The following is a 9234-nucleotide window of genomic DNA, read 5'->3' as shown; positions in this document are numbered from 1 at the left end:
AAAAAAAAAAAAAAAAATTAGGAAGCATCGGCCAGGCAGGATGGATGGCTCACGCCTGTCATCGCAGCACTTTGAGAGGCCGAGGCGGGCGGATCACCTGAGGTCAGGAGTTTGAAACCCGGTCTCTACTAAAACTACAAAAATTAGCTGGGTGTGGTGGCACACGCCTACAATCCCAGCTACTCGGGAGGCTGAGGCAGGAGAATCGCTTGAACCCACAGACCAAGGTTGCAGTGAGCCGAGATCGTACCACTGCACTCCAGCCTGGATGAGAGAGCAAGACTCCGTCTCAAAAACATAAATAAATAAAAATAATAAAAAATGATGACAGCAAATGTTATGTTACATGTATTTTTCCACATAAATGTTTTTACTTATGAATTGGGTTTTTCCCATTATGAAAAACTTGGACAATCCAGAAAAATGGAAGAAGGACAACAAAACCATCACAAAACAATCAGCCACTGTGAACACTCCAGTTCCCTTCTGCTTTCTTTTCCTTTTCCTTTTTTTTTTTTCCTGGACACGAAGTTTCGCTCCTGTTGCCCAGGCTGGAGTGCAATGGTGCAATCTCAGCTCACCACAGCCTCTGCCTCCCGGGTTCAGGTGAGTCTCCTGGACTCAGTCTCCTGAGTAGCTGGGATTACAGACGTGTGCAACCACGCCTGGCTAATTTTTGCATTTTTAGTAGAGATGGGGTTTCACCACGTTGGTCAGGCTGGTCTTGAACTCCTGACCTCAGGCAATTCACCCGCCTCGGCCTCCCAAAATGCTGGGATTACAGGCCTGAGCCACTGCGCCCGGCCATCCCGCTTTCTATTCCTTAATGCCTGGTTGTTTATGGGTGGATCATTTATACCATCTTGCTTCCTGCTTTTCTTCACTGGGTATCATAACGACATTGATTCATCACTTGTTTACTGTGTGCTTATGATCTAACTTAATTCTTCTCATGACCTTACAAGACACATTTTGTTTTTCTTTGAGACAAGGTCTTGCTCTGTCACCCAGGCTCAAGTGCAATGGTATGATCTCGGCTCACTGCAACCTCCGTCTCCTGGGTTCAAGTGATTCTCCTGTCTCAGTCTCCCAAGTAGCTGGGACCGCAGGCGTCTGCCACCACGCCCAGCTAATTTTTTCGTATTTTAGTAGAGACGGGGGGGTTCACTGTGTTGCCCAGGCTGGTCTCGAACTCCTGACCCCAGGTGATCTGCCTGCCTCAGCCTCCCAAAATGCTGGAATTACAGGCGTGAGCCACCGCGCCCGGCCTCAACTCCTGTTCTTTCAGCTGCTCGTTCATTCTGTATGTGTGTTGAATGCCTGTGAGGTGTGCTGGGCCACCATTCATGTGGTTTCTCCATTTCTCCCGTTGAGGATGTTGACATTTATTCCGTAGACAATCAACACTCACCGCCTTCCTTAGGACACCCAAGGATGAGCCAGAAGCCGTCACTTCACACAGTGAGGGGGACTCTGGGCTCCGGGCTCTAGTCACAGCGTGGTCCTTTAACTGATCAGCTATGGAGCGCGGGGACAGCTCATGTTACCGTCTTAAGCGTCCATAAAATTGGGGACAAACTGGTAGCACCAACCGTGCAGGGAGCTGTGAGAATTCAGTAAGAAAATGCATTTTAAAATGCTTGCTGCACAGAAAGGTTCAGGCACAGGGACGCAGGCTCCATGGAGGGCAGGGATGAGGGGCTGTGCAAATGGGCCATTAAGGCCAAGTGCAGTGGCTCATCCCGAATCCCAGCACTTCGGGAGACTGAGGTGGGAGGATCACTTGAGCCCAGGAGTTTGAGACCAGCCTGGGCAACATAGCAAGACAACATCTCTAAAAAAAAAAAAAAAATAGCCAGATATGACAATGCATGCCTGTAGTCCCAGCTGCTTGAGAGGCTGAGATCACTTGAGCCCTGGAGGTTGAGGCTGCAGTGAGCTATGATCACGCCACTGCACTCCATCCTGCACGACAGAGCGAGACCCTGTCTTTAAAAAAAACCAGGCCTGGCCGGGCGCGGTGGCTCAAGCCTGTAATCCCAGCACTTTGGGAGGCCGAGACGGGCGGATCAGGAGGTCAGGAGATCGAGACCATCCTGGCTAACACGGTGAAACCCCCGTCTCTACTAAAAATACAAAAACTAGCCGGGCGAGGTGGCGGGTGGCTGTAGTCCCAGCTACTCGGGAGGCGGAGGCAGGAGAATGGCGTACACCCGGGAGGCGGAGCTTGCAGTGAGCTGAGATCTGGCCACTGCACTCCAGCCCGGGCGACAGAGCAAGACTCCGTCTCAAAAAAAAAAAACCAAAAAAACCCAAAAAACCAGGCCGGGCACAGTGGCTCACGCCTGTAATCCCAGCACTTTGGGAGGCTGAGGCGAGGCAGGGGCATCACCTGAGGTCAGGAGTTCAAGACCAGCCTGACCAACATGGTGAAATCCCATCTCCACCAAAAAAAAAAAAAACCTTAGCCGGGCTTGGTGGCACATGCCTGTAATCCCAGCCACTTGGGAGGCTGAGGTAGGAGAATCACTCGAACCTGGGAAGCAGAGATTGCAGTGAACCAACACCATGCCATTGCAAAAAAACAAAAACAAAAACGAACAAACAAAAAACCCAGGCCATTAAAGTCACACATAGAATAGTGACCCCAGACGCCTACCCTCTCGTGGCTTCTAGAACGCTGGATGCCAGGTTATGAGAAAAGCCTTCCAGATGCTGCTCATGTTTTGGGATTCCCGCCCGGTGACCACCTCCCAACCCGCCAACCACCCCACAGTGAAGCCGCCCCGTGGTGAGGAGGCTTCCGTCAGCTCTGTAGCACTCTGTCATAATTGTTAGTCAATAGAGAGACCAAAACCCACAGAGAGAAAAGAAAAGTAACTTGAAGGAGAGACAAAGAGGGCAGAAGAAAACAGTTCTAGAAAAATCCTTATGTTCCTGATTAAAACACAGAACAACAAAAAAAACAAAACCTATATGCATCTTATCCTCAGAGAGATCATAGAGGATATAACAGCCAGGAAACAAGTATAAGTTTGCCTGTATTTATTTATTTATTTATTTATTATTATTTTTGAGATGGAGTCTCCCTCTGTCGCCCAGGCTAGAGTACCGTGATGTGATCTTGGCTCACTGCAACCTCCACCTCCCAAGTTCAAGCGATTCTCCTGCCTTAGCCTCCCGAGTAGCTGGGATTACAGGTGTGCACCACCATACCTGGCTAATTTTTGTATATTTAGTAGAGATGGGGTTTCACCATTTTGGCCAGCCTGGTCTCGAACTCCTGACCTCTGGTGATCCACCAGCCTCAGCCTCCTAAAGTGCAGGGATTACAGGCGTGAGACACCGCACCTGGCTGAGAAATTATTTTATTTATTTACATAATATTTGGAGATGGGGGGCGGGTGTCTCACCATGTTGCCCAGGCTGGTCTCAAACTCCTGATCTCCATGAGCCATCACACCTGGCCAAGTTTGTCTTTTAAAGAGGAATGATAAAAGAACCAGAAAGAGCTCTTGGAAATGAAAACTCTTGATAGTCGCTGGGTATGGTGGTGCATGCCTGTAATCCCAACACTCTGGAAGGTTAAGGCAGGCAGATCGCTTGACTTCAAGAGTCTGAGATCAGCCTGGGAAACACAGTGAAACTAAAAATCAAAAACATTAGCCAGCGTGGTGGCAGGCACGTGTAGTCCCAGCTACTTGGGAGGCTGAGGCAGGAGGATCGCTTGAGCCCTGGAGGTCAAGGCTACAGTGGGCTGTGATTGCACCACTGCACTCCAGCCTAAGCAACACAGTGAGACCCTGTCTCAAAAAAAAAAAAAAAAAAAAAAAAAGGTTATAGTCAAACTTAAAATGTCAATAGAAGGGTTGGAAGAAAAAGTAGAAAGTCAGGGAATGGGAGGAAGGTAGGCAAGAAAATGAGATCAATCCAAGAAGTCCACCCTATGACAATAACGTGTTCCACAAAGACACCAGAGAAACCAAAGTGGAAGACATCACCAATGATATCATTCAAGAAAGTTTCCCAGGAAGAGAACACATGAAAAACTCACAAAATACTCAGCACAATGGTTGAAAATAGACCCACACCAAACCCCCCAGTGTGAAAGTGCAGGATGTAGGGAACAAGAAGATTCTACAAGCTTCCAGAGAGAGAGAGAGAGAGAGAAATAGCCATGGGACAGGCAAAGGATGAGGAAACAGGACAACTTCTGATCATTCAGCTGCCCAAGACTAGAAGCTGGAAAACATGGGGCAAAAGAAAATTATCCACCCACAATACTGTCAGCCAAACCACTAATTACCCAGGAGAGTAGGAGGAAAACACTTTCTCTGGAAACCCTAGGGGGTGCACATTCCTAAAACAAGGGACCAAACCAAGAAACAGGAAGATCCATGCCCAAGAAACAGGAGCTACATCCCAAGAATCCCCTTGTGCCAAAGAAGAGAGGGGCCAGGATCACAGCTGGGCAGTAGGAACAACCAGTCCTGAGTGGAGACGTCAGTTCTGGTGGAGAGGCTGGGGGAAAGAAAGTGTCACAGATACATAAAACCAAGGCGATGACTAACTCCAGGGAAATAAAAATGCAGGTCCCAGAAAATAATGTTCTTAGTATACATTGCTCCACTGTCAATAATATTTATATTAATATAGAGTATAAGCACTGAATTTTCATTTAAGCAAAAATTGTGATTTAACTATTGGGGGAGCAGAATGCCTAAGAGAGCTAAATTTTGACCTTCAGGAATAGGAAGTCAATGGATAACATCCAACTGATAAATCAAGGGATGTGTGTAAAACACATTATTTTGAAATATGGAGGTGAATACTTGAAAACAGCAACAGCAACCCCTGAGAAGTGGCACATTATATTGCTTTGTCTTCAGCACACAGTAAAACACCCTGTAAATATCAGCTGCTGTTCATATCAACAAGAATATACTTACCCTTGAGAGACTCATTGCTGAGTTGAGGAGCTTTATTTATATATTCTGGGTTTTATTTTTACACTTGATCTTAGCCAAAAGGCCGAGAAGTGGTAGAGTTTTATTTTTTTAAGCACTTCTTGAGAGCTTATTACACGCCATGAGTATCAGCAGGTTTAATTTAACAGATTGAAAAATACAGCCAATGGCTCACGCGTGTAATCCCAGCACTTTGGGAGGCCAAGGCGGGCAGATCACTTGAGGTCAGGAGTTCAAGATCAGCCTGGCCAACGTGGGGAAACCTTGTCTCTACTAAAAATACAAAAATTAGCCGGGTGTGATGGCACATGCCTGTAATCTTAGCTACTCAAGAGGCTGAGGCAGGAGAATAGCTTGAACCCGGGAGGCAGAGGATGCAGTGAGCCAAGATCACACCTGTGCACTCCAGCCTGGGCAACACAGGGAGACTCTGTTAAAAAAAAAAAGCACCTACTTATAAGAAAATAAAGACTGTGAGAAGGCAAGGGAGAGCAAACTACAGTCTGAGGGCCAAGTCCAACCTGCTCTCTGTATCCGCACAACTCCTCCAGCTAAAATTGTTTTTTCACTTTTGTAAATAGTTGAAGGAAAACAGAATCATGTTATACGACATATGAAAAGTAATATGAGGCCGGGCATGGTGGTTCATGTCTGTAATCCCAGCACTTTGGGAGGCCAAGATGGGCAGATCATCTGAGGTCAGGAGTTCGAGACCAGCCTGGCCAACATGATGAAACCCGTCTCTACTAAAATACAAAAATTAGCCGGATGTGGTGGCGCGTGCCTGTAGTCCCAGCTACTTGGGAGGCTGAGACATGAGAATTGCTTGAACCCAGGAGGCAGAAGTTGCAGTGAGCCGAGATCACGTTAATGCACTCCAGCCTGGGTAATAGAGTGAGACTCTGTCAAAAAAAAAAAGAAAGAAAGAAAAACAGAAAAGAAAAGCAATATATGAAAGTCAAATTTCCATGTCCATAAATAAAGTTTTATTGGAATGCAGCCATGGTCTTTGGCTTCCGTGTTATCTATGGCATCCCTGCAATGGCAGAGCTGAGCAGTTGGGACAGAGACCAGCAGGACAGAGACAGTTTGCTGGGCCCTGAGTTAGAGGATGAGGTCATGGGAGGATGAAGAGGGATCCTGGAGGAGAGATTTAGGAGCTGCTCTTGAGTAGACATGGCTTGTCTTCCAGAATAATGTGCATCTCCTGTTCTTCTTACTTGATCTTTTCTTTTCTTTTCTTGAGACAGGGTCTTGCTCTGCTGCCCAGGCTGGAGTGCAATGGCATACTCATAGCTCACTGCAGCCTCGACCTCCCAGGCTCACGTGATCCTCCTGCCTCAGTTTCCCAAGTGGCTGGGACTACAGGCATGCACCACCACACCCAGTTAATTTATTTTATTTTTTGTAGAGACAGGGTCTTACTATATTGGCCAGGTTGGTCTCCAACTCTAGGGCTCAAATAATCCTCCCACCTCAGCCTCCCAAAGTGCTGGGATTGCAGGCGTGAGCCTTCATGCCGGGCCTCCTTCCTCAGACTTTACCCTCTCATCTGCTTCTGTTTATTTGTTCTGAAAGGGTCTTCTATGTGCCAGGCTCCAGACCTAAATGGTTGCCGGGGCCAGGGCTGGTCGTTACCCTCACTAGGAACACATGGTCTGTCGTGGGAAGCAAGGACAGAGGGAGATTGATGATAAAGAGTGAGACAGGATAACAGGTGGGGATTCTGGCTTTGACAATAGAGAGTGACTAAGGGTGGCCACTATGGGGTGGCCAGGGAGGGTCACTCGGAGAAGCTGAAAGTGCAGAGAAGTAGTTGGACTTGAGAAGAGCTGGGGGAAGGACATAGTACTAGCAGATGGGAATAGCATGTGCCAAGGTCCTGTGGCTGCCCCGTGCCTGAGCTTTTGGGAGACAAGGGAGAAGCTGGGATCAGAGAGGTGACAGCCACTGGACTGCACAGGTGACGAAGTGCTGGGAGGCACGCTGAGTTTAGTGGGAGCCACAGGAAGCTTTTTTTGAGAGTCTCACTCTGTTGCCCAGGCTGGAGTTCAGTGGCCTGATCTCAGCTCACTGCAACTTCCGCCTTCTGGGCTCAAGTGATTCTCCTGCCTTAGCTTCCCAAGTAGCTGGGATTACAGGCGTGTGCCACCACGCCCAGCTAATTTTTGTATTTTTTTGTATTTTGTTTTTGAGGTGGAGTCTTCACTCTGTCACCCAGGCTGGAGTGCAGTGGCGTGATCTCCACTCATTGCAAGCTCCGCCTCCCTCCACACCATTCTCCTTCCTCAGCCTCCCAAGCAGCTGAGACTACAGGCACCCACCACCACGCCTGGCTAATTTTTTTGTATTTTTAGTAGAGATGGGGTTTCACTGTGTTAGCCAGATGGTCTCGATCTCCTGACCTCGTGATCTGCCCGCCTCGGCCTCCCAAAGTGTTGGGATTACAGGTGTGAGCCACCGCGCCAGGCCGAGTTTTTATTTTATTTTTAAAATTTATTTATTTATTTTTGTTTTATTTTATTTTTTATTTTTTGAGACAGACTCTCGCTCTGTCACCCAGTCTGGGGTTCAGTGGCGCGATCTCAGCTCACTGCAAGCTCCGCTTCCCGGGTTCACGCCATTCTCCTGCCTTAGCCTCCTGAGTAGCTGGGACTACAGGCACCCACCATCACGCCCGGTTAATTTTTTGTATTTTTAGTAGAGATGGGGTTTCACCCCATTAGCCAGGATGGTCTCAATCTCCTGACCCTGTGATCTGCCCGCCTCGGCCTCCCAAAGTGCTAGAATTACAGGCGTGAGCCACCGCGCCCGGCCTAATTTTTGTGTTTTTTTTTAGGAGAGACGGGGTTTCACCATGTTGGTCAGACTGGTCTCAAACTCCTGACCTCAGATGATCCACCCGCCTCGGCCTCCCAAAGTGCTGGGATTACAGGCATGAGCCATCGCGTCCCGCCGGGAAGCTTTTAAGGCCGGATGTGACGCAGACCCAGTTTCCACGGATGAAACCTGAAAGCATGGCTGGAAAACAACCTGCCCGGCTGCATCTTAAGGACAAGGAAGACGGGGCAAGGGTTTTCCAGCAAAGGCATCCAAAGCAGCTTGCCCCAAGAGGCCCTTCGCTCAAGGAATCGAGAATGGCCCGGCAGACAGCGACTGTGGTTGCAGAATGAGTGATGCAGTGTTTTTCCTCGAAAGAGCCAGCGTTCCTCCCCTGAATCCCGGAGTCCCCTGGCTGGGGGGAGAAAGCTAAATTTAAATGCATGCTAATTGGGGCAGTGTGATCTAACTGCAGACTCCAGTCAAGGACTGGCTAGGCAAGGGACGACTTCCATGGAGGCCACAGTGGCTCCGGTGTCCCCACGTCCAGCTGCAGTGGCCCCCCACCCCGGCCTGTCCTCCAGGTTCAGAAAGCTGAGTTGTGAGGCTGCACACAGTGGCTCATGCCTGTAATCCCAGCAATTTGGGAGGCTGAGGGGGGTGGATAACTTGAGGTCAGGAGTTCGAGACCAGCCTGGCCAACATGGTGAAACCCCATCTCTACTAAAAATACAAAAATTAACCGGGTGTGGTGGCTGGCAGGTACCTGTAATCCCACCTACTCGGGAGGCTGAGGTAGGAGGATTGCTTGAACCCAGGAGGTGGAGGTTGCAGTGAGCCAAGATCATGGCACTGCGCTCCAGCCTGGGTGACAGAGCAAGATTCCGTCTCGGAAAAAAAAAAAAAAAGAGTTGGAAATTCATGTGCTTCAAAAAGGCTGAACAAGACGCAGGAGCCTGGGTCCCTGACACTGTCCAGCATTGCCTGCCTCAGTCATGATGCATTTCTATCCATTTCAAGCCTCTAGCATTTGGAGTTCTCCATCCCAGGCAGCCAATCCCAGCCCTGATTGATAAATTATGTAAAGTGCCTGTCACGTGACTCATCATCTACTATGTTTGTTGCCTACTACGATTTCCAACAGTATTTGTAGAGAAGAATAAGAATCGTGCCGTGCCTCAGAGAAGTTTGCAATCCAGTCGGGTGAGTCTACAGGCCTGAGGTTTAGCCCCCCGCCAGCTGTGTGACTAAAGACAAGTAGTCTTGCCTCTCTGGGTCTCAGCTGTTCCACTTTCCACTTTTTTTTTTTTAAGATGGAGTCTCACTCTGTTGCCAGACTGGAGTGCAGTGGCCGGATCTCAGCTCACTGCAAGCTCCGCCTCCCGGGTTCCCGCCATTCTCCTGCCTCAGCCTCCCGAGCAGCTGGGACTACAGGCGCCCGCCACCT

The 9234-nt window shown here is 48.9% G+C and overlaps 1 protein-coding gene across 1 annotated transcript in view; it reads left to right on the top strand.

Annotated features, from left to right (window-relative positions):
• The window catches only part of MATK (megakaryocyte-associated tyrosine kinase), a 26843-nt gene that overhangs the window by 1097 nt on the left and 16512 nt on the right, over positions 1-9234 (top strand). The gene's annotated exons all lie outside the window — the stretch shown is intronic.

The sequence above is a fragment of the Colobus angolensis genome, unplaced genomic scaffold (assembly GCF_000951035.1).
Source record: "Colobus angolensis palliatus isolate OR3802 unplaced genomic scaffold, Cang.pa_1.0 Scaffold22, whole genome shotgun sequence".
Classification (NCBI taxonomy): domain Eukaryota; kingdom Metazoa; phylum Chordata; class Mammalia; order Primates; family Cercopithecidae; genus Colobus; species Colobus angolensis.
The sequence above is the reverse complement of the archived record's forward strand: the minus strand, read 5'-3'. Positions and strand labels throughout refer to the sequence as shown.